The 25,161-nt window shown below is 40.6% G+C and overlaps 2 protein-coding genes and 1 long non-coding RNA gene across 16 annotated transcripts in view; 2 read left to right on the top strand and 1 right to left on the bottom strand.

Annotated features, from left to right (window-relative positions):
• The window catches only part of LOC134224970 (glucose dehydrogenase [FAD, quinone]-like), a 58,741-nt gene extending 57,029 nt beyond the window's left edge, over positions 1-1,712 (bottom strand). For 5 of the 6 annotated variants that reach the window (XM_062704666.1, XM_062704668.1, XM_062704669.1 and 2 more), the window contains exon 1: positions 874-1,699. The gene's annotated coding sequence lies outside the window, so the exon portion shown is untranslated. Of the gene's footprint in view, positions 1-873 lie in introns of all 6 variants that reach the window. The other variant, XM_062704670.1, reaches the window with a different exon arrangement.
• LOC134223873 (flotillin-2) overlaps positions 1-25,161 on the top strand; it is a 619,172-nt gene that overhangs the window by 349,635 nt on the left and 244,376 nt on the right. The gene's annotated exons all lie outside the window — the stretch shown is intronic.
• LOC134224973 (uncharacterized) overlaps positions 1-25,161 on the top strand; it is an 89,269-nt gene that overhangs the window by 29,865 nt on the left and 34,243 nt on the right. The window lies entirely within an intron of this gene.

The raw sequence follows: 25,161 nt of genomic DNA, 5'->3' as shown, positions 1-25,161 counted from the left end.
ATATTTAGCTGAGTTTTCAAGGGTGCCCACAACCGAACCACAAAATTGAAATGTCCAAAAATGTCAAATTTGCAAAATTGTCAATATTTTTTTCAAACCGATGAAATCAATTAATTTTTTTTCTAGTAGTAAGGTTATTGGTCTAGCTTTCCATTGGTATACAAAGTTATGAATCAAAGACAAAAGGGTGCCCACAACCGAACCTCTTCCCCTACGTATTTACTCATTCGTTCGGCCCATCCATGTCCTTTATCAATATATTGACGTGATTTTTTTGCAGATGCTCGTCAATCTATTACCAAGTTTTAGCTCCCAGCTTATGGAAAATATAGAAATTTAGTCAATTCATATTGCAAACGATATTTATTAGCTCCATATAATATTTGGAAAACGATCAAGCTTTCCAAAAGACCTACAAATGCACAAAGTATTTTGAATGAAATTTTGAGTAAACAAATAAATTTTCGTCTTGTGTATTGCTCTTAATAAAAAAATACGTAGTTCAATAATATTTCAAAATCACAATAAAAAAACATTTATATGGGTATTAATGTATAATTACGTTGAAAATTATAAACCTTTTTACCAAAAGCACAACCATTCAAAATATTGTACACACACTGTACGTGCAACAACTACTGGACAAGGAAACATGTTCAAACCAAAAGGGAGAGAGAGTCATCCACTTTCGAACGCGTAAGGTTGCGCAATTTCACCACACACCATGAACCGTTTCTGGCCACGCGTAGATACCTGCGATGTCTACAATTTACAGTTTTCGTCGGCCACTATCAACTGGCTATCAAGTCCAACCAAAAGGAGAAATAAAGAGGAAGAAAGTTCAATCGTCATCCACTGATATTTACTACTCACTTGTTTCAAATTGGTGATTCCTTGCAGATATGATTCATCATCTTCTTTAACTTCTTTATGCCGCTACGAACCACATCAAATTTCGCAATGCTGCTTGAAAGAATTAGACCGCCGTCTTCGTTTGGTCCTCGCCTCGTGATGCTATTCTCGATTTCGAGATCAAGTGTTGAGTCGATTACGGTTTTAAAACCCAATTCACAAAAGATGCAATTCCAACTTTCCAATTTTGGCACTTTTCTACGTTTTCTTTCCGGCTGCAATTTTCACTTACAGACCATACAACACACTTCAAAACTATTTCTTTATCTTCCTTTGTTATACGATGATATTTTTTCGCTATCAATTGCTGATCGCAAACTTTTCTCTCATCCCAGGTTTATCACTTATTCATTGGTTTTTGTTTCACAAATACCTCAAGCTTCCGAAAATCGTTGAAGAAAACGCTCCTTTATAACGAGCTCACCACTGATGACTGTTGTATCAAGCAGCGTTTATTTCGGTTCACAACTGATTTGCACTGCGTAAAATTTCACTGTTTTCTTTGGAACAATTTAAGTTTGCCAAATTGCACCTCTTTGCTGTTTTGGTTAACGTCGTAACCAATAAAGACCACTTATTGAAAACAAACCGAGACGAGCACCATCGAAATTGAAATCAGTGCACAGCTTCTAGTGAAGAAGGAAAAAACAAACATCACCGACAAAGATTTGAAAAAAATTAAGGAAATCAGAACTCGTAAACTCGTTTATTAGGAAGTGAGAGCAACGTACCACAAACAACACCCGATCGATACGGCTGTCGGCGATATTCTGCACGGCACATCGCACCAAGCTGCTGACTGGCTTGAGACTGGGTTTTGGGCCCGGTTTGGAGCTTGCCTAGAGGTTGCTCTTTTCTCGCTCAATTCATTTTTTTTTTCTTGATATGCCTTTTACTCTCGCTGAAATCGCGAGCCGTACGCAAGACGCTTTGGCAAGGTGCGCACTTGAGTTTTCAACAGCATTTCACAGGGGCACTAGACAGGTCAGGGCTGCCAGAGTGCTTTGGTCAGGCAACCGAAACCACTGTTTACTACTTGGTATTGAAATCGACATAGAATCGGAACTATTTGATAAATGTTTACGCATACTGCCGATGTTATGGCTAAATTATTGTTTTGCCATAGTCTGAGAGATCCCGTTCGATGTTTTTGCCTTTCTGGTACAACAAAATTGTACCGAAGGCTATAGGATTACTCCAAAAAACAACTTTTGAAAGAAGGCCCAGAGACCCATAGTGTTTGACTCAGTTCCACGACACACTTCTTGGAACTTAGCATTACCAAGCAACAAGTTGCATTCGACGGGGAATGCGGTCACATTGTTTGTTATTGAAAATTGGCCCGATCGGACATTGCATTTTGGAATTATTTTCCAATTTCGTTTATTTGGTAGGCTCAGGCGTGTATAACACTTTACGGAGCCATTGTTCTTTGTGATATATACAATCAATATCATTTTATTATACGGTTAGTAAGAGGGGGTAGAAGCCAGCGTACTCGTGGTGACTCGAGGTTAGTTTACAATGTTTAAGGATGGACGGGGCTTAGGATTTGGGATCAGGAAATTTCAGCTTCTCATCCGGGCATTTGGCGTCAGTGACGATGTGGCGTGTCGTCGTGCTCGAGGAATGGTTCGACTGGGAGCATCTTCCGGATGGCAAGAGCTATGGGGCTCTACGGAACAAAAGGCAGAGACAGAACAAAAAACTTTAAAGAAAGAATAAAAAACAAAATGTTAGATTTTGATGTCAGAAGCTCAAAGAAAACTATAAATGGCCTGCATGTAGACAACATCACGATCTCCCAAAACACCGCGAACTTCCCTGAAGGGTTGTTTACCTCGGGCCACAAGGGTATCCAATAATTGCTCTCTGGAGGCGTCATTTTCCGAGCAGGACCAAACTACGTGATCGATGTCATCATAACCGGCTCCGCACCTACTTACATAAGTTGCTATCGACAAGGTTTATTCTGTACAGATGTGCGTTTAGTGAATAGTGATTGGACATAAGTCTCGACATCACGCGAATAAAGCCTCGACTAATTTAATCACCTCTGAAATACGCTCGTGCAGAAACTTTGGAAACTATGGAAAATAGCCACCGTCCAAGTTCGTCGTGTGTCCAATTTCTTTGCCAACTTTGAAGAGTACTCTGACGGACTAATGGGAAAAACTCGTTGCTCGAGTATTGTCTATCATAAACTTCACCTTCCTGTGCGCCCACCATTGCCAGCGAGTCTGCCTTCTCATTGCCGTAGATTGAGCAGTGAGAAGGGACCCAAACAAAGGTAATCTTGAATGATCTTTCGACCAAAACACGCATCTGCTCTCTTATGTTTGAAAGAAAGTAAGATGCGTGCTTAACAGGTTTCATCGACCGGAGTGCCTCGATAGAACTAAGACTATCCGAGAAGATGAAATAATGGTCTACGGGCTGATTGGAAATTATCCCCAAAGCGAAGTTAATTGCTGCCAGCTCAGCAACATAAACCGAGCACGGTTCCTGAAGTTTTCGGAAGGTGGTTGAAGTTACATTGAAAACACCGAAGCCAGTGGATCCGTTAATGCGAGAACCATCAGTGAAATATCTGGTGTTGCAATTGACATGTTCATATTTTTCTGAAAAAGGGAGGAATAGATATGTGTCGAAGATGATCTGGTATTCCTTGAATAGCGTATTTCATGGACAGATCGTATTCAATTGAGGAACTGTCGTTGGTGAAGTGAACTCGAGGTGGATTATAACACGGAAGACAAAGATCTGAAGAAATGTAGTTGAGATAGACTCTAAGGAATCTTGAACGACAAGTCAGTTCAAGCATTTTATCGAAGTTATCTAAGACAAGTGTGTTACTTGTTCCACATTTGACGAGTATTCTAAGTGAGAGCTCCCAGTAACGGTGCTTTAAAGGAGTGACTCCAGCAAGCACCTCCAGGCTCATGTTATGCGTTGAATGCATGCAGCCAAGGGCAATACGCAAACAACGATACTGAATTCGTTCCAATTTGATCAGGTGGCAATCAGCTGCTGAGAGGAAGCAGAAAGAGCCATACTCTAAAACAGAGAGAATAGTCGTTCTATAGAGTTTGATGAGGTCTTCCGGGTGAGCACCCCACCAGGTTCCGGAGATAGAACGTAGAAAATGGATCCTTTTCCGGCATTTTGTATCAAATACTCAAAATGGAGTTTCCAAGTACATTTAGAATCAAACACGACCCCAAGGTATTTAGAAGATAAAAGATTGGTTGATGTCCTCATTCAACAGTTTTTGTTTCCGTTGAGCTGGGTACCGCTTCCTAGTACACACAACCAACTGAGTTTTTGCGGTGAAAACTCGATCCCTAGATGTCTGGCCCAAACAGTCAGATTATCTAGGGTACTTTACAATGGTCCTTGCAAGACAGCTGCACATGGACCTCTTAGAGAGACCACGGCATCATCTGCAAGTTGTCTGAGCGTGCATTGTCCTTCCAAACAATTGTCAATATCTTTAACATAGAAATTATAAAGCAAGGGACTTAAACATGATCCTTGGGGAAGGCCCATGTAGCTATTTCTGGAAGTTGTCAGAGTGCCGAGGGTGAAGTTCATTTGTTTTTCTGACAACAAATTATACAAGAAATTGTTCAAAATAACGGGTAATCCACTACTGTGCAGATTGTCTGACAGTACTTCTATGGAAACTGAATCAAAAGCGCCCTTAATATCCAAGAATACTGAAGCCAATTGCTCCTTGTGCGCAAAGGCCAGTTGTATATCTGAAGAAAGCAACGCTATACAATCGTTTGTTCCTTTCCCTTTTCGAAATCCAAACTGAGTATTTGAAAGCAATGCATTTTCTTCGACCCAATGGTCGATTCTTGAAAGGATCATTTTCTCCAATAATTTTCTCATGCATGACAGCATGGCAATCGGTCGGTATGAATTGTGATTAGACGCTGGTTTCCCAGGCTTTTGAATAGCTATTACTTTGACCTGTCGCCATTCAGGTGGCACAATGTTGTACTCCATGAAACAGTTGAACAGGTCAAGTAATCGTCTTTTTGCGATATCTGGGAGGTTTTTAAGATGATTGAATTTGATGTTATCGCATTCCGGAGCAGAGTTATTCGATGAAAGAAGAGACATTGATAGTTCCAGCATTGTGAATGGTCCACCCAAAGAACCGGGATCAGTGACTGATTCTCGAAATAGCGGTTCTGCTGGTACGGAATCTGGGCAGACCTTTTTTGCGAAGTTGAATATCCATCGATTGGAGTATTCTTCACTCTCATTGGTGGAAATGCGGTTCCGCATGTTGCGAGCCGTTTTCCAAAGTGTTGTCATTGAGGTTTCTCTCTCGACAAAACGTCGCCAGTAGCTACGTTTTTTTGCCTTGAGAAGATTTTTGAGTTTTCTTTCGAGCCTCAAATACTCTTCAAAAAGCTCTGACCTTCCGTGTTTACGGAAGGCCTTGAAGGCATCAGATTTCTCAGAATACAACTTAGTACATTCATCATCCCATCCAGGAGTGGCTGGTCTTCTTATGACAGATGTACTTGGAACGCGTCGTTTCTGAGCTTCTAGTGCACTTTTTTGAATCAACTCAATAAGGAATCGATATTCATCCAAAGGTGGAAGAGTATCAGTTGAGTCAATACCAATTTTTACCGCCGATGCAAATTTTTGCCAGTCAATGTTCTTCGTGAGATCGAAAGGAACATTAACTGGCTCAGATTGTTGATAGCCACTCTTAATTGTGGTGACTATCGGCATATGGTCACTACCATGGGGATCTTGAATTACCTTCCACGTGTAATCTAATGATAGTGAATTTGAACATAAAGACAGATCAATACGGCTTGACCATTGACCGTTTGGTTGACCATTTGGTCCTATTCGAGTTACTTCACCAGTGTTCAAAATACCGTCGTGCGGGGCTTCTTTTGACAAATCGGGGGCTACTTTGGACATTTTGAAACAAGAATTGTAACGTAAATTACTATCAAATCGCCATTATTACCATTCGAGTGTCTTGTTAATAGTTGGATGCTAACTTTCTGTTTCAAATTTGGCATTTTTTTCGCCTCATTTTTTCAGAAAATCCAAAATCCAAAGTAGCCCCTGAAATCAAAAGAAGCCCCGCACGACGGTATTCAAATTGAAATCGTCACACAAATCATAGAATATAGGCGCTCTATAATCGTCATACGTTTCGCCCCATCCAATACCATGTGCGTTCATATCACCCAATATCAATACCGGAGATGATAGGAGGGAGACTGCGCTCCAAAAATGTCGACGATTAATAGAGGCATTTGGAGGAATGTACACTGAAGCTATGCAAAGATCTTTATTCTTCACATTTACTTGGCATGCGACGATTTCTAAGCCGGGAACAGTCGGAATGGGAATTCTGTAGAAGGAGTAGCATTTTTTGATCCCCAAAAGAACGCCACCATAATGATCATCCCGATCTTGGCGAATAATATTAAAATCGTGGAAGTTGATTTCATCTTCAGAAGAAAGCCATGTTTCACAGAGTGCAAATATATCGCAATCGGAATTGCGAATCAAAAACTTGAACACGTCTAATTTATTTTTCAGACTATGACAGTTCCACTGCAGCACAGTGACATTTTGGAATTATTGAAAAATCATTGTTTTTTCCCAAGGGTCCCCCCTTAAAAAAAATTCAAAAACTTTTTTTTTCGGTAATGGTGAAAATGCGTATAAATTAATGCAAAAACATGCAAAATGATGGAAAACATGGGCAGCCCTTACTTTGCACCGTTCAATGTGCAAAAGCGATCCATAAAAAAATGAAAAACGAACGGTTAATAACATCTGAATGTTCCATAAAACGCTACCATAAATCATTAAAATAGTTCGAGAGATACCATAAAGAATAATTTTGAAAAATGATCCATAAAACTATATTTTGATCCTTAAAATTTCAAATTTGCGCAATTTTTATCCTGATGATGATCTATAATTTCAGTAATATGATCCATAATTTTGGTCATATGATCCATAATTTTGTTTATATGATCCATAATTCTGATAATGTGATCCGTAATGCTTGGAAAGAAGGCTAACGAAACTATATTAATTGATCCACACATTTTATAAAATCTATGGACTATTTATCAAAATTTATGGATCATATCACCGAAACTATGGATCATTTGAACAAAATTATGGATCAAATGGCCAGAATTATGGATCATATGACTAAAATTGAGGCTGCTGAGGGTGGCTGGGTTCGATTCCCGGTGCCGGTCTAGACAATTTTCGGATTGCAAATTGCCTCGACTTCCCTGGGCATAAAATTATCATCGTGTTAGCCTCATGATATACGAATGCAGAAATGGTAACTTGGCTTAGAAACCTCGCAGTTAATAACTGTGGAAGTGCTTAATGAACACTAAACTGCGAGGCGGCAATATCCCAGTGGGGGATGTAATGTCAATGAAGAAGAAGAAGAAGATGACTAAAATTATGGATCATATTACTGAAATTATGAATCATCATCATAAAAAATGCGCACTAGAAAAAAATGAGCACTCCTGGACACAATATTTTGTTATGTCCAGAATCTAGAAGAGACGGCTAAGAGATTGTCTTAGCACATGCACAGCCAGTATTGAAAAGCATCCTGGTAATGTCGGTTAAGTTTCCGAGCATTTTCTTGTCAGCATTATTATTCGCAGCATATCATGAATGAAACGAAAGTATTAAAACAGCCAGGCCCACCGTGTAGTGTAGAGATGCCTAAGAGATTGGTGAAAATACTGAGATATGGCTATTCGAAAATTTAGTAACAACGATTTTGTGAACGAATGAATCCTAGTGTGAACATCTGAGATATTGCTTGGTATCCGTGGTATGAACAACATTGACATGATTTCGGAATTGCAGCAAAAAAAATAACTTCTATATTTTAAAATCTTTCGTAATGGAAGTATCAAGTTTCGAAAATATTTTAACGGAAGTATAAAGTCTATAGTTTCGGAAGTATAAAGTCTATAGTTTCGCATGTAATTTTTTTATGAAAATGCACGTCAAATGAACATTTTCTACCAAATTAATCGAATGTAGTGGAATTAATTGGAATTGTACAAATTCTTCTTATGACAAGCAAGTAATCGAATATTCTATTTCAATCTTTTTTAACATCAATTTTGTTATAGGGCCCGAAGCCATAAGGGGCCGGCAGAAAAAGAGGCCAGGCAGGCACAGTGGCACATCATAGGGCCTAAACAAGGTATCCCAAATACATTTTATCTCTCAACCTACTCTAAAGTAGAAACCAAAATTATTAAAAAAAATTCTTGGGTGTAACAATTAAAAAACAGTTTAGAAACTTGGTTTGAAGTTAAAGCGGGTGGACATGGACTGGACATCATGACGACAGGACAAGCTAGTAAAGATAAAGGCATTCGCTCCTTCACAGGGACGTTTAACAATATTCTCACTGTTCTCTTGAGATTTAATATAAGGTCATGCTGCAGACCGGTCCCTTCAACTGCCTTGCTTGATCCCGGTGGTTCGATTGGCTATAATTTATTAGAATTAGATCTTCCAGACCCCCTCCTTTCAGCTGGCCATGTGGTGCTTGGACACTGGAACTTACAACTCTTATGGAACTAGTGAAGCCTGTTCGCCGGTGGTGGAACTTACGCCCGGCTTGATGCTCCCGAGATGCCAATGTTGACCTTCAGTTAACCTATACCGGAAGCTACAGTTATTCATCCTTGCAGAAATAGATGAGGGCTGCTATAGTGCCAGCGTCATCTGCTAGGGCGTCACTGATCCCGTTGTTTGTTCTTGGACCTTCGTTCATTCATTTATTTAGTCTACATCTAAACAGATAACACTGAATCAACAATTTGATGCCACAATACACGGTTCGAGGCCGCATCTCTCCATCCTCCTTCATCCACACCGTCTCGTACCTGCCGGATCGGAAGCGAATGCCATCTTTGCAGGGTTGCTGTCCGGCACCCTTCCGGCTTTAGCTACCTTCTGGATACTGGGTTCGCCGTAGAGCTGGGCAAGCTCGTGCCCAGTCAACACAAAATCGCATATGCTAGTGAATAAGTGTACATGGTAGAGACGATATAGGCGCATTCTTCCATTTGACTGCATGCAAAATGTGCGTATATGGCCTCCACTTTGTATACTTATTCACTATGATATACGATCTTGTGTTTGCTGGGTGGTTCATTCTTCGCCGCCACACACCGTCCTTTTGCACACCATGAGTTTGCGGAACTCTTGATCTTCCTTAGCTGAGTAGTGTTGGAGGCCTTTGGTTCTCCCAAGTCCTGGCTGATGACCTTTTATTATACATTTTGGCATCAGCCGGGAGGACTGATTTGAACGCTGACCTTGATGTCTGACTTAAGCCAGCAGATCAGTTGTAACGTTATCCGACACTCCACAGTGTTCAGGTGTTGTGCGAGTTGGCAGAATACTTTTCATCCATTTTTTGGGAGTCACTCGAGTCGCGATGGCAGTGGCAGAGTCGAATATGACTAGGTTAACCTGCAATTAAATTGCAGCTATGAAAATAACTGTGAATGTGCAGGGAACACACTATATTGTGTGGCCAGGTTGTGGGAGACGATTAAATTTCTCGTGGAGAGCCCTGTTCCAACTCTCATTCAAGAAACCGTTGTATCTGGTTTCGTATCCAGCGTTGTCAGCCCAAAGCATCTCAGCAATAGATCTTCGGAGGTGGAGTCATTGACTTTGGCTTTGGAGGAGAGCCAGCTTCATGCCAGTGGACTCTAGCCACTGAGGAAGACCGACGCCGACCACTGTGCGTAGAATCCGGCCCCTTTCAGTGAAGATAGTTGTGTTCTCTGGAGTTTGCAGAAGCAAAAAAAGCTTGCACGGACCAGAATTCTCAGATTCAAGTATTGATTCTGAAAAATTATAGTTGTGTTGTAAATTAGGAAATATAAATCAATGATGAACGGATGGACGCTTTCAAGATGTCTGAAGATACAAGGTCTTCGTGCTTTTCCTCCTCGAAGGCGTTCTGGAGAACGGCCCCTAGGCCGGAAGGCATGTTGTTGATACCCAAATCTCCAATTCTGCTATAGCTCCTCAAGTAGATGGCGGTTATCGATACTCTCCATAACTTTGGAGGACTAATCTCTTTAGAATCGGAATAACGTAACTCTTCCGCCATTCCTCCGGAAAAGTCTACCCACACTATTAATGTTTGATTAATTTGCTTAATTGACAAGTATGTTTCTCCGGTCGTTAGCTCTGCCGCTTAGTATGATTGGTTCTTGGATAATTGGATAATTGTTCCTGATGGGAAGGAATTATTTTTTAAATTTTTTTTTTTGACATTTGCTGCAATGTTTCAATTCTCTGAAGTTCATTGTTACTATACCACGGAGCCAACTTCAGAATCATTTTCAAAATTTTAGTTTTGAATCCTCTGAAGTGCTTTTTTTATGGTATTGCAGCAACTAGTCCATATAGGCACAACATGCAACATGGCTGGTCCAAAAATTTGTAAATCAAAAATTTGTTCTTAAGACAAAGTTTTGGTTTTCTTTTTATAATTGGATAAAGACACTTAATATATTTGTTATATTTGGCTTAAATATCTTCAATGTGATTTCAATACGCCCCCAATACGCCCAATAAGTAGGGAAAGCACCTGTCTAGCGTATTGGGGTCGTGGGATCAAAGCCCACCGAAGCGGCGGTTACCCTCCAATACCTTTTCCGAACTAAATCTATCACATGTTGTACATATGCATAATCGAGTTTTAGACAATGGAGTTGAATTTAATTTCACATTTAGGAATTGCAATGCCTCTGGCTTCGACAATTAAATTTATCAAAGATACGAGAGCATTATCAATATCACTTTTGGTATCGAGAGGAATGGGTCAACATCAAAATTCCTATCGATATACGTTTTATGTAAATCCCAATCAACTCTATGATAATTAAAAGTAGAGCTGATTAGATTGTTATGGGTTTTTGTAAGATATCAAACGTCACAGGAAGGCGATCAGAATCAAAGGCTGCATGAGTTACCAATTAGCCACACAGCTGATTAGAATCCGTTAAACTAAATCAATTTTTAAGAAATGAACTATACGCTGAAACGTACGCTGCTTTGAAATCAATTAACAAATTGTGAGTCTGCAAAATGTACTCCCGGAATTGAGGATCATCCGCAGGTAGACATTTGATCCGTGTAGATCGGCCCTCTCGAAAACTCACCTGTAATTCGCCGACGAAGGACCCCCAATCCGTCTTGGCCTGTTAAACAAAATACGCATCAGATTTGTTTACATAGAGTTCAAACGGATAATGTGTGCCTCGAACCTCGAACGGGCTTTTAACATTTCCAGCAGCTTTACTGTTTTAAACTCATACTGAACTTCATCAAGTGTTGGTGGTTCCACAGCTTGGCCATCGTCCATCTCCTTTCCTCATACAATCTCGTTTTACCATTCAACGAATCATCGAAATGATTCTTTCACCAGGCTGCCACCAAAATCTTGTTATCACACTTTCAAAGATTTTCTCCCACAATCTGTTGAGGAGGTAGAAATAGGAATTGAAGAGCAAGAGGCTAAGAACCGCGAGATGGATTCTATTTTATTCCTTCAGTACCTACGCATTATCCAGCATTTACCAACCAGATAAAAAATAAATGATTTCAAACGACGAACCTTGGGTTAGAATATATAATGGACCCCAATGTAAAACATTGCTTCAATTATAATCAAATAAATTCGTTTATTCCCTGGCAACACTGGATACTCGCGTATATTTTCTTCCATATACCGGACAAGCTCTTACTAGTTTCTTTTTCGCCATTCCAACGTTTTGTTTTACCGAATCTGGTATACTTTTTCAATCCGTCGTATTTACCAAATGTCGTGTCTATTTATTCATGATCTTACTTGCAAGAACTACAAAGCAATATTAAAATTTCCCACAGCTTTCACAGCAAAAGACTTTTCTTTTGGGTACCTATCTTAGCTGCTACTTGAAATGTCGAAATAATCTAGTTTCTAATTAAAATGTAAGTAATAGAAGGTAACATTTTTTAACATATGCCATAATCAAAAAGTATTCGAGCAATATTCGTTAACGACGACGGGTACATATGGAGAAAACCTCTGAATTCAAACACAATGCTGTTCGCTTCTTGATCTTTCGTTGTCCGTGAATCGATGATACACATAAATCGTGTAGCGTGCGAAATGAGACAATCCCTGCCGACTGGACTGGTGTGGTCAGTCTACCGGCGGTGCGGTGAAGTGACGAAATTTCGTGGCTCGCAGCATTCAATTTATCCACTTTTCGGTCAATCGTACTGACGAAATCGCTATTGAGGCATGCTAACGTGTCCGGCATTGACGACATTTAACGTGTTCACAGAAAGAAGTCTGCACCTTGACGGAAAGCTAAGTTCTCACTTGAAGTCCTTGGTTTCTTCATTTGCCTTAGGTTCGACAGATTCAGAGATAGTTCTTTGAAATGTTGTATTTGTGACCACCATGCGATGCATAAATTGTGGCTCGCCTTCGTCACGGTGGATTCTGTATATTTTTACCAAGAGATGAGCAAGGTGAATGACTATTTATTTAGTGTTTGTTATCAATAAAACTTCGCTTATAACAAATAAATAGGTTGAGATTTTTGCATATAACGCATTCCTTATATGTTATCATATTTTTCATTTTAGGGTTACGTGCCATTCATCACGTCAATCATAATATGCAGTAGAAAGCTGGGTCAGCTTAAACATGATTGAGCTAATATAGACCTCGATCACTTACTGCCTCATTTTTCGAATTTTATCTCTTTGGCGTTTAACGGTGGCTGCTTTATCTACTTACATACCTGTTACAACAACAGCGAAACAGGAATGATGTGAGCCTATACGACACTCAATTTTGCAACAATTTCCGCCATTTTCCATCCGCAAACGAAAGAAATGGCAAAGGCCCGCTTAGTTAAATTACATGCAGCACTACGGTGGTACAACTTTAAAACTCGTCAATGTAGAGAAGCATGGGCGAAAATGCGCCCGCGTTGCAGAATAGCCCAACGTAAAAAATCATATAACATTTTTAAGAAATTGATTCAATTGCAATCTAAATGTATTTATCCGGAGTTGACATTGAGTTCAACAGTATTGTTTTTGAGTGTAAGAAACCAATATGATGTGTAAATCTCGCATCTACATTTTCAAATGAGTGGATATTGAAGCTTGTATTGGGTAAACAATTAAGTAGCGTTAGATGTGCGTATTAAACTATTCTCGCCTACCGCATCTGTTGGATGGTTGGTTGCATTGCAATTTATGCAAATCATGCAAAGCCTGGTACAGCATCACTTTTTTCTTCTAGAGAGTGTTTTCCGGATTCAGGGTAGGGACATGTTGCGCAAGAGATTTTGGGAGATGTGTATTAGGAGATTGGCTAAGTATTGTTGAAGTTAAACATCCGTTCATGAGCTGATGACGTTGACTTGTTCTCGTTATTGTTTCGTCGAGATGAGACATAGTATTTTGATAACTGATCAGCTCATAATTAGATTCCGTATGGATAGGATCAAGGTAACTAGATCACTAGGCACAAGGATCTAAATAGTCACTGAACGCGCGCCCGGTGTAATAAGCAGTGAGGAAAATAGAAGTGATAGCTGGTGAGTTGGCTGGCAAGCAAATCGGTCCTCTTTGGTTTCCAAGGGGTTGCTTTAGATGTTTAATAAGTGAATCGCATGATTTGTTAGTTAGACTACTGTATCAAAATCAGTGACGAGAAATGTCATTAAGATGTCATGGGACTGATTTACTAATAACTTTTTCCACAAGTTTACAAAATTACAAAAACATGTAATAGGTCATTGCTCTAAATTAGAAATTGGTGGCGTAAAAGCCGAATCTCATGGCATTTTTTAAATTTCGCTTTCATGCCTCACAATTTGTATTTAGTACAATGATATGTATGACAAAGTTCTAGGATCCTTTAGGCATTACATTTTAATCAAAAATCTGAATTGTATATAACTTTTGAAACAAATTATTAGCAAATTAGTATGTAATAGAAATCACACGACATTTTTTTGACATTTCCCATCACTGGTCAACACAATCTAAACAGCTTTTCCAACATGGGCTTTGACATAATTGACTCCAACCCACTTTAAATGAACGCGTTTGCTTGGTATAAGGCGAATAACGAAGATAATGCCTCTTTCAATTGGAAGCATACCCTTATACCCGGCCTTTTCTCGACCGCGGTCATTGCTTTGGTTCTATTGTTCTACTTTTTGTGTGAATCGCCGCACAAAAGTAGAGCGCAAGAACCAACCGCACCAAACAGCGGTCGTAACGAAGCTCTAAAATTTTACTGGGTTTGCAAAGAATTGGAATTTTCAATGTTTTTAATAAAAAAAATACTGGAGAGTTTCCGATTCGATTGATTATAAAATCACGAAAATCCATCGAAAGATAAAGGAGCTATTAGCGTTTGAAATCTTGCCTAATTTTGTGACGGTCTCGAATTTGGAAATTCCAGTAACCATTCTGAAAGCAGCAGGGCGGTCATAGTGCTCTGCATTGTTTCAATCCTAGGTTGAATTGACACTTCACCGGTGCCACCTTGAATTTACACTTCTCTTGTACAACTACCGTATACTTGCGCAGACGCACACGAAAATACATGCAGCCCCACCTTCGTTTGCTGATTTTGGTTAGCTCACACGGTGATCGATAACTAGTTTTGATAGTGCTTGCCATCTGTGCTTGGAAATTCCGCCATGTGGTGTCTATATCTAGCTTTTTTTCTCTTTTTTATCTATCAAGCAGTACACTGCGATCATACGCATATTTGAAACTAACTTTTTGTTCGTCAATTCTGATTTCTAATAAATACTTCAAAATATTTTATACTAACGAAATAAAATGAGGAAGTTTGTTCTATAATTTGATTTTTTGTGTTCCGAAATGTGGCCGCATGACTATAGGACAAAACGTCGAAAGACAAAGGTCGAAAGGACAAAAAGTCGAAAATTAAAAGGTCAAAGGGACAGATGGTCGAAAAGGTAAGGTAAGGTAATTTTTTAATGAGCCCAAGTATTCTCATGAACACAAGAGTTTTCTTATGTGTGTATTACTTATAAACATAATACTCCAGAAAATATAATCATTTGGGTGAAATAAAAGTATTTTAAAAACTATCCATCGAATCATATAGATATAAGGAAAAAAAAATTATTTATTAACTTATATGATTTTCATAATTATGATTAATATTGTTTCTGGGCACCTCTCGGTTAACCAGTTTTTTCTACAACAAATATTAGCTGAACATATTTCCTAAAAAAAAAGTATCGTTAGCTGTACTGGGTACGCAATAACATATGTTTTGTGCCAATTAGCTCGATAATATGATCAACAACAAAAAGATGAAGCTCATAACTTCATCGGTTTCCGAAGAACATTCTCCTACAAGATTACATATTTAAGCAGATGTGGTGTCTGAAGGACTTGTGTATTTCGGTTTCAGAAGTTATTCTAGCGACTGGAATCACCACCAATTCTTATATTATATGTTAAGGATAAAGTTTTCATTTTTTAGGGATACTTTACTCAAAATTCGTTAAATAGAGGAGAGTTGGAACAAGATCACAACATCCATAGTACACATACGGATTGTAATAAACAGCATCGATAAGTTTGAACAGACATGGCAATGAAATGCACCATCCCTTTTAAAATTGCCAAATGTCGCAAACCCTCTAGTATTTTACGGCGTACGTAGTTGCCTACGGAAAAGATGTTGAAAAGGGCATAATGGCACATCGCTAATTGGTGAAGTGAAGTGAAATTGTACCTTTTCGGTGGGTACTTACTTCCCACTACCAAGACTGTCTTACTACCCATGTTCCTAACATACGCATTCCTGGAAATCATCATAAACTTGCCCGACGTGAGAACCCGCTCCGGAAGGTCGATTTAGTCTCTCAGCAGCAGCAGACGGACAGAGTTTTGGATTTCGCGGGAGTTAATCGTTGAGCATTTGTGATACTGCGAAAAACGAGGGCCCTTAGCTGCCCTTGGCGCTCGACGACACACAGTTACCCGAGTAGACTTGCTTCTGAACCCTGTAGATGCAAGGGCGTAGCCAGAGGGGGGCAGTGGGGGGCCGTCGCCCCCCTAAATGATGGTAAGATTGAACGGGGACTGGAATGAATTCCCTTAACATATGCACTTTACAATCCAATCATATTCAGAAATAGGTGGTTGAAATTCAAAAGATTCCCAAAAACTTATTAGGGTATCCAGGATCCATAATACATATGAAAGTTCAAAACAACTCGAAACATTTCGGGGTCATAAATTCTCCTTGAAATCCTTCTTAATTCCTTCGGGAAGTTATCCACAAATTCCTTTTGAAAATCGTTCGAAAATCCTTCTCATGTAATTGTAATTCCTTTTTATCTAGAAACCCCTCACTAAATGTTTTAGGGATTTCATGAGGAAATTTCCTTGAAGATTTTTTACTTCTAGACATTTCTTCGGCTATTCTTCCAGCAAAATCTCCGGCATTTCTTCTGGAATGTATTCGAGAGTTCCTTCAAGAATACATACGGAATTTCCTCCCGAAATTCCACAAAAAATTTATGACAGAAATTCTCCGATTTCGCTCCATAATTTCACTTGTAAATCTATAGGAAATTCCTTCGGAAATTCTTCAAGGAACTTCTTCAGGGATTTCTCCAGAAGCTCTTCCTTTAATTCCTCCGGGATAAAACCGCCATAAACTTAATAGCGAAATCCTCTAGGGTTTCATTCTAGAATGCTTTTCGCCTTTACTTCAGAATATCCTTCAAGAATTCCTCTACAAATTTCTTTGAGAATTTCTCCAGGAGTTCGTCCAAGTATTTCCCCGGAAATTCTTCCAGGTATTTTTCCGGGAATTCTTTCAGGTACTTCTCCTGGAATTCCATCAGGAATTACTCCGGGAATTTTTTCGCAGAATTGTCCTAGAATTTTTTCCGGACTTCACTCGGAATATACTCCAGAATTTCATTCGGAAATTAATTTGAGAGTTCCTCCAGGACATCTTCCATTGAGTTCATTCAGAATTTTTTTCAGAACAAACGCCCGGGAATGCATCCATTAATTTCATCAGAATTCATCTGGGAATTTCGGCATTAATTCCTCCTGATATTTCATCCGGGAATTACTTCTGATATTTCTCCGGAAATTCCTTCAGGAACTTCTCCAAGAATTATTTCAGGACTTCCTTGTGGGAATTCCTCCGGAAGTGCCTGTGGGAGTACCTGCGGGAGCTCCTCCAGGAGTTTTACCAAGAGTTCCTCCGGAAATCCCTCCAGGAACTTCACAGGGAATTCCTGGATTCGAGGTGAGCCAGCCTTGGACTGAAAACTTCCCAAATAAAGATAATAATAATATTTGAGGTTATGGCTTTCAGTCTTCTTATGCTCAAAAACGGGTTTTACGTTTTTATCCGACGTTTGGGTTACATATATTGTACCTTTATCAAGGAGTTAACTAAGTCCGGTTTTATTGTTACATTGTCTTAGCATTTCCTAATAAAACGGGACTTAGTTAACTTAGCGACTTAGAATTCCTCTGATTATTTTTACGGGAATTCCTCCGGATGTTCCTCCGGAAATTACTCTGGGAATTCCTCTTCTGGAGTGTATCTCCCGGAGGAGTTCCCGAAGGAACTGCCGGAGGAGCTCCCGTAAGAATTCCCGAAAGAATTTCAGGAGAAACTCATAGAAGAATTCCTAGAGGAGCTCCCACAGAAACTATCGGAAGAACTTCAGGAGGAATTTCCATTTTAATTCCTGAAAAAAGCCTGAATGAGTTCCTGGCAGAGCTACTGGGGGGATTCCCGAAGGAGCTCTCGGAGGAATTCTCGTAGGAACTTCCTGAGGAATTTCTGAAGAAACTCCCGGGAGAATTTTCAAAGGAACCCCCCGAGGGAAATGCCAGTGATACTATCAGAAGAATCCTCGGAAAAAATCATGGAAAATTCATCTTATAGACAAATCTCGTCTAGCTGAAACCTTTGTGGGGGTATATAGCTGGACCATCGTCATCGTCAGAGGACATTCCGGAGAATTCCCTGAGGAGCTCCCAGAGAAATTCTCGGAGGAGCTTCTGGGTGAATTTCTATATAAATTCCTCAAGAAAACTTGAATTCCAGAAAGAAAGCCTGAATGAATTCCCAGAGGAAATTCTGGAGAATTTCCCGGAAGAATTTTCAGAGGAACCCCCGTAGGAACTGCCGATAGAACTACTGGAATGATTTCTCGGAGGAAATCCTGGAGGAACTCTTGGAGGAACTGCCGGTGGAACTCCTAGAAGAATTCCCGGAGGAGTTTTTGGAGAAACTCTTGGAGGATCTCCCAGTGGAAATCTTGATGTTTTCACCGAAATTCTTTCGGATTACTTTGGGAATTAATCTAGGAATTCCTCCGAAAATTTCATTTTCGGAATGATTTATGTATAAATGTTCGGTGGAATTCCAGGAGAAATTCTTTGAAATTTTCACAGGAAATTATTTGAAACTTTCAGGGAAAATTTTATGGAATTCACACAAGAAATTCGAAGATTTTCTGCGAAATTCTCAGGAATGTTTACTGGCAGTTCTGCGGAATTTCCACGGAATATTCTTAGGACCTTCACGGTGCAATTTTTCAGAAATTTTTATGAAAAACAGCACAAAGAATTATCAGAAGAATTCCCTGGAGAACTTATAAAGAAGCACGTGGAAGATTTCTTGGAGTAAATAATGGTGAATTTTTTTGATTAATTCCCGGCGAAATTAATGGTGAAATTCCTGAAGACATTGCCGAAGAAGTTGCTGGAGGCATTCTTAAAGAATTCCTGATAGAACTTCGGATAGAATGACTGGAGCAATTGTCGAAGGAATTCCTGGAGAAAGCTTTATTTATCATCAGACTAAGGCCGGAGTGACCTGTGCTGCACATAAAATACTTCTCCATTCAGCTCGGTCCATGGCTGCACTTCGCCAACCACGCAGTCTGCGGAAGGTCCGCAAGTCGTCCTCCACCTGATCGATCCACCTTGCCCGCTGTGCACCTCGCCTTCTTGTTCCCGTCGGATCGTTGTCGAGAACCATTTTCACCGGATTACTGTCCGACATTCTGGCTACGTGCCCGGCCCACCGCAGTCTTCCGATTTTCGCGGTGTGAACGATGGATGGTTCTCCCAACAGCTGATGCAACTCGTGGTTCATTCGCCTCCTCCACGTACCGTCCGCCATCTGCACCCCACCATAGATGGTACGCAACACTTTCCTTTCGAAAACTCCCAGTGCGCATCGTCCAGGTCTCGTGTCCGTAGAGAACTACCGGTCTTATAAGCGTTTTGTAGATAGTCAGTTTGGTACGGCGGCGAACTCTATTCGATCGGAGCGTCTTGCGGAGTCCAAAGTACGTACGATTTCCAGCCACTATGCGTCTCCGAATTTCTCTGCTGGTATCGTTATCGGCGGTCACCAGTGAGCCCAAGTACACGAATTCTTCAACCACCTCGATTTCGTCACCACCGATAGAAACTCGTGGTGGGTTGCACACATTGACCTCTCTTGAGCCTCTTCCTATCATGTACTTCGTCTTCGACGTATTGATGACTAGTCCAATCCGTTTAGCTTCGCTTTTCAGTCTGATGTAGGCTTCCTCCATCCTCTCAAAGTTACGTGCCATGATACCAATGTCGTCGGCGAAACCAAATAACTGGACGGACTTCGTGAAAATCGTACCACTCGTGTCAATCCCTGCCCTTCGTATTACTCCCTCCAAAGCGATGTTGAATAGCAGACACGAAAGACCATCACCTTGCCGTAACCCTCTACGGGTTTCAAAGGGACTCGAGAATGCCCCTGAAACTCGAACTACGCACATCACCCGATCCATCGTCGCCTTGATCAACCGTATCAGTTTATCCGGAAATCCGTTTTCGTGCATTAGCTGCCATAGATGGTCCCGATCGATTGTATCATATGCGGCTTTGAAGTCGATAAATAGATGATGTGTGGGCACGTTGTATTCGCGGCATTTCTGCAATACCTGACGTATGGCGAACACCTGGTCTGTGGTAGAGCGTTCACCAATAACTCTCTTGCAATTGGTGTTAGTCGACGGCATAAAATTTGGGAGAGTACCTTGTAGGCGGCGTTCAGCAATGTGATTGCGCGGTAGTTGCTACAATCCAGCTTATCGCCCTTTTTGTAGATGGGACACACGACACCTTCCATCCACTCCTGCGGCAGAACCTCATCCTCCCAAACCTTGGTAATCACCCAGTGCAGCGCTCTATCCAGTGCCTCACCACCGTGTTTAAAAAGCTCTCCTGGTAGTTGGTCAACTCCAGGGGCTTTGTTGTTTTTCAGCCGGCCGATCTCCTCCTAGATTTCCTGGAGGTTCGAAGCCGGAAGTCGCATGTCCTGCACGCGTGCTCCTAGGTTCATTACCATACCGCCACCGTTGTCTGCCATATCGCTATTCAGGTGCTCTTCGTAGTGCTGCCGCCACCTTTGGATCAACTCACGCTCGTTTGTAAGAAGGTTCCCGTTTATGTCTTTACACATATCGGGCTGTGGCACGTGGCCCTTACGTGAACGGTTCAACTTCTCATAGAACTTTCGTGCGTTATTAGCGCGGTACAGTTCCTCCGTCTCTTCACGGTCTCGATCTTCCTGCTGGCGCTTTTTCCTCCGGAAAATCGAGTTTTGTCTGTTCCGCGCCCGTTTGTATCGTGCCTCGTTCGCCCTCGTGGGGTGTTGCAGCAATATCGCCCATGCTGCATTTTTCTCCTCAACTAACTGCTCACATTCGCCGTCATACCAGTCGTTTCTCTGATCCGGAGCCACCGTGCCTAGTGCAGCGGTTGCGGTGCTTCCAATGGCGGATCGAATATCTCTCCATGTCTCCAGCATGTGATTGTTCATGCCTAATTTTTTAAATTTCCCAATGACGATCTTATGGTTCATCTTGTCGAATGCTGAGAAAACGTCTGTATAAATTGTGACCACTCTCCATTTGTCGAGTTACAAAGAAAGTGAAACACGTTAGGTTAGAACCCATATTGGCGATTCGATATGTAACGTGCAATGTGCATAATTCTGAACCATTTCCCTGAGAGTTATCAGCTCAAACAGCTTATAAATGGCGCTCAACGCAGCTATACCCCGATAATTCCTTTATCGAAAGCTAGGAATACCATCCGGATCGCATCCAATGGAGGTTTGTAATTCCTTACTAGCTGTTATTACATTATCGTCGGTAACAATGAACAGCTGCTCATTGGCCGCAATACGGGGAGTATTCCTGGTGGCGTTTCGAGTTGAGGTGCTCATTTATAAAGACGCTACTGAATTGAGAGCGCAACAAATCAACGATATCGTAGGTGCTTTCGACTTCGCATGAACCGTATGTCATCGTTGAGGGCAGTCCTGAACGTTCCTAATGCCAATGAGAACAATCAATTGAAAAGCATGCAACTCTTCATTAGGAAACTCTACAGAAAGAAGAAAAAATATGATTTTCTTAGAGACTGATTGCTCTTTGTATTCGTAAAGTTGCATCTCACCGAAAACTACTTCAACGTTTATGTCGAAGTGAAAGTAAATAATCCATCGAGCTAATTTTACATTCATCAATACTTAACGGATAGTAGTAGCAGTAGCACCATGAAGCATCATAGCCATAACGGCAGCCGGCAATGCCAATGGAGGAAAGTACATACGCGCCATCAAGGACTTGTTTGATGGCTGCCACTGCAACGCGAACCTCCGACAGATTCCATTTAAAAATATATTTGCAAACGCTTAAATTTTATCAAGTTCTTCATTGGTGTGTCATAAATATATACTCGAGGTACGAATGACGTTGACAATGGCAGTCGAAGCTTATAAAAATTCTTTAATTCTTCATACAGAAATTGAGAATGGAAAGCACAACTCTCAAAACACCTCTCGGTATAACCAGTTTTTTTCGGAGCATGATTTTTACTGATAATCACGTTACTCTTTGCAATCCGCTTATGTGCACTAAACAAGTTTCGGCATAGCTCTACTTATGGGGTGATCTCTTCGAGTCGTGCATCAAAATTCATCTAATCTGATAAACAACTCATAAAGCGCTCAGTGCGTTCGCTTGGCTAAAGCTCGCGAAAACATGTTTCAATTGGCCTAGTTTTGGTAGGAAGTCTCATGAAAAGTAGTATGTTATGTAAAATGGCATGAAATTACATGGTGAATGAGCGGTTAACTCAGGTCAGCTGGCAAACGAGCCGAAAAAATCGACTTCGCTGCAAGCACACATAAGTTCAATTCATAGGCATATGCTACGGAGTAAGATATCTCAAAACCAGCAAAGAGTGAAAGCCAACAGATCAAAGCCGACGCGTCTATTTTATCGTGAATGAAAATTCAATATTGTAGTATTATTTTATTTACGTGCTGCTTTTTTGACACCAACATACGGTGGTTTTTGCGTTGAATTTTCTTTTCGAAAGGAAAGTCGACGCAACATCGACTGCACGTGTTGATTATGTCAAGCACTTTATTTTGTTTGAGTGGAATCAACATTCAAAAATCAGCTGACCTTGCGGTAAGCTGGTGAGAGCTACATTTCAGATTTTTGTTTTACTTTTCTGCTCAACAGCAAGGCACATAAGCTTTCCAAACAAACAGATTCTCTGTACAATGACCGTCAATTAATCTGGTGATGGCGATTGTTTTCGTGGTAAATTATCCAATTATCATCAATAATGAACAGTTGTTTCCACCGCATTCAAAAGATTTCATATGGTCATTACACAGGTTCCGTTCCTGGTCTCAGAAATTCAAACAAGGTTCGTGTAGCCCAGGCATTGAAATTCTTCGTTCGATTTGCATAATCGCTGCATGCAGTGCGTTGAACGGAAAGCATTCGGAATTATTGCGGATAGCAATAAATGCGACTGGGGAAATTTGTTCACAAATTATCACAACAACGTAGGGTCAGTTCTCCTTGAATTCATAACATGGACCCATATAAACACAAACAAAGAATTGGAATGCAAAGGATTATTAAGCGAATGAAATGTATGCAAAACATGGTGAGGAAGGATGATTTTTCGTCCTTTCGGACGAGGCTAATCTGACCAGTCATCAAATACGTTATAAAGAGAGCGGTGGCCAGAAAATGGATAAGAAAATCATTTTAAGCTTTTAGTTTTTTAATGGAATAGTACAAACTCGTCTTATGGCAAACAGAAGATGATGTTGATCATAGACATCACGGGTGTGACCATGTCCTTCCTACAACCGCAACAATTACAGCAGGGACTTTGAATAGGCTTTGCTGACGGTCAGCAACTTAGTCGTGATGTTGAAGCAAGAATGGAACACCTTGTTGGAGTCCAGTAAGAGGCATAACGTAGGATTCGCCTTCTTGCTGAAGAAAATTAGCCGGCAGTGAGCCAGGCGGCGGAGTCCAGTAAAGAGATTCCAGATTAGTTTCTTTACTGCGGAAAATGAGCTGGAATAGAGCCAGATGACGCAAGGCTGTCAACGGAGCAACAGGTAAACTAAGTGAGGTCGTGCAGTTTGCGAGGAACAAATCAGTACCTCCGAAAGGGAAGGCTACTGAAATTCACAGTAAGGTGCAGCAGGTTTGCCATGGCAAAAGCAGGGACACAGGTGAGGCAATTAATGTCAATACTGACAGTAAAAGCTACGCCGATGTCCTATAGGCCACGAGAGGAAATGAAATGCTCTCTGGTCTGGGTGAGTAGGGGAGCACGGTCCAAAATGCACCCCTTGAGCTTGTTCGATGTTTTCGCCCATATGAACAAGAATACCCAACGATTTGAACGTATAGGTGCAAAATTTACAAACCCAGCTACATTTCACAATGATCTCCCATTCAAAACAATAAGATTTTCATGATTTTCTAACGCATTTAAAAATGTTTTAAAAATAGGCCTGGGGCAAAACGCCTGAATGGTGGTCTAAAATTACTCAATTGCATGTAAAATGATGGTGAACGCATGGTTGTTTGTTTTTTCTTAATGGATTGAACTTCAATCTTACGGATGTGGTGGAAGAATAGCAAATCGTTAAATTTTAGTGAATATGAAGGGATTTTGCTAAATTTTTCCAATGGAGCTCAATTATGGATAACTAATTATGAATTGCAATGGTAATATTCGTTCATAAATGTAAAGCAACAGTTTATATGAGTGATTTTATGAGTGAGGCCGTTTTGCCCCAGGGGTGCATTTTAGACCGTTCTCCCCTATGTTATCTGCCAGCTTTGCCGGAAACGGCAGCTGGATTGCAGATTAGTCTAGAAATGTGTCAGAAATCTGTCAGATTTACGGCAAGTGACTAACCATGATTTTATCTTAGCAAAAAAAAACTAAAGGTAGGCAAGGCACCAGATTCCGACGGTATTTTAAACCTAGTCCTAGAACACGCGATTCTTGCTGATCTGGGTATGTTCACGAGTTTGCTAAAACGATGTCTGGGTAATGACAACTTTTCAGACCGTTGGAAATGGCAGACCATAGAGCTATTCCCATAGCCTTCGCTTCGGTATACATGACAATGTCCTTTTAACTTAGTTCCGCGGGTATCGATACTTGTACCGGTACTGTGGAAAATTTTGTGAGATAAAGAAATACCCTTAAATCTCCCATACGATGTAAAAATGGACGAGTTTGCGAATGATGTAATGCTTTTGGATTTTGAGAGCTTATCGAACTTTGAGCTCCTTCCAGGTTTTGCCACTTTTTGGTTACTGAGTTCGCCGTAGAGTTGAGCGAGTTCGGGGCAGTGTTGGGAAAAACTCAAAATCTCAAAACTCATGAACGATTTAAATCAAACGTGAGTTGAAACGCACCGACTCAGCATCTAAAAACTCATGGCTGAGTTGAATCATCGTAGGTTCTCTGTTGTTCTCCTTCGTTGAAAACAATGAACTGACATTTGTCGTATAGAACAATAAATACCCTTACGTGTGTAAACAAAAAAATGCTACCAAATAGATTTTAAACGCTTTTTAGAGCGAAATATATTTTTGGCAAATGAGTGAAATGATGTATTTTAGCATGAAAAACTCAGGAGTGATACATACATACCTTCAAAATCACAAACGTGTTCGCTCGCGCGGGAGGGTGAGGGATTTGTGAATTATTTCACCAACACCAACGCTTCTG

This window comes from Armigeres subalbatus, chromosome 3, assembly GCF_024139115.2.
Source record: "Armigeres subalbatus isolate Guangzhou_Male chromosome 3, GZ_Asu_2, whole genome shotgun sequence".
Taxonomy (NCBI): Eukaryota; Metazoa; Arthropoda; class Insecta; order Diptera; family Culicidae; genus Armigeres; species Armigeres subalbatus.
Note: the sequence above shows the minus strand (reverse complement) of the source record. Positions and strands in the feature narration are given on the sequence as shown.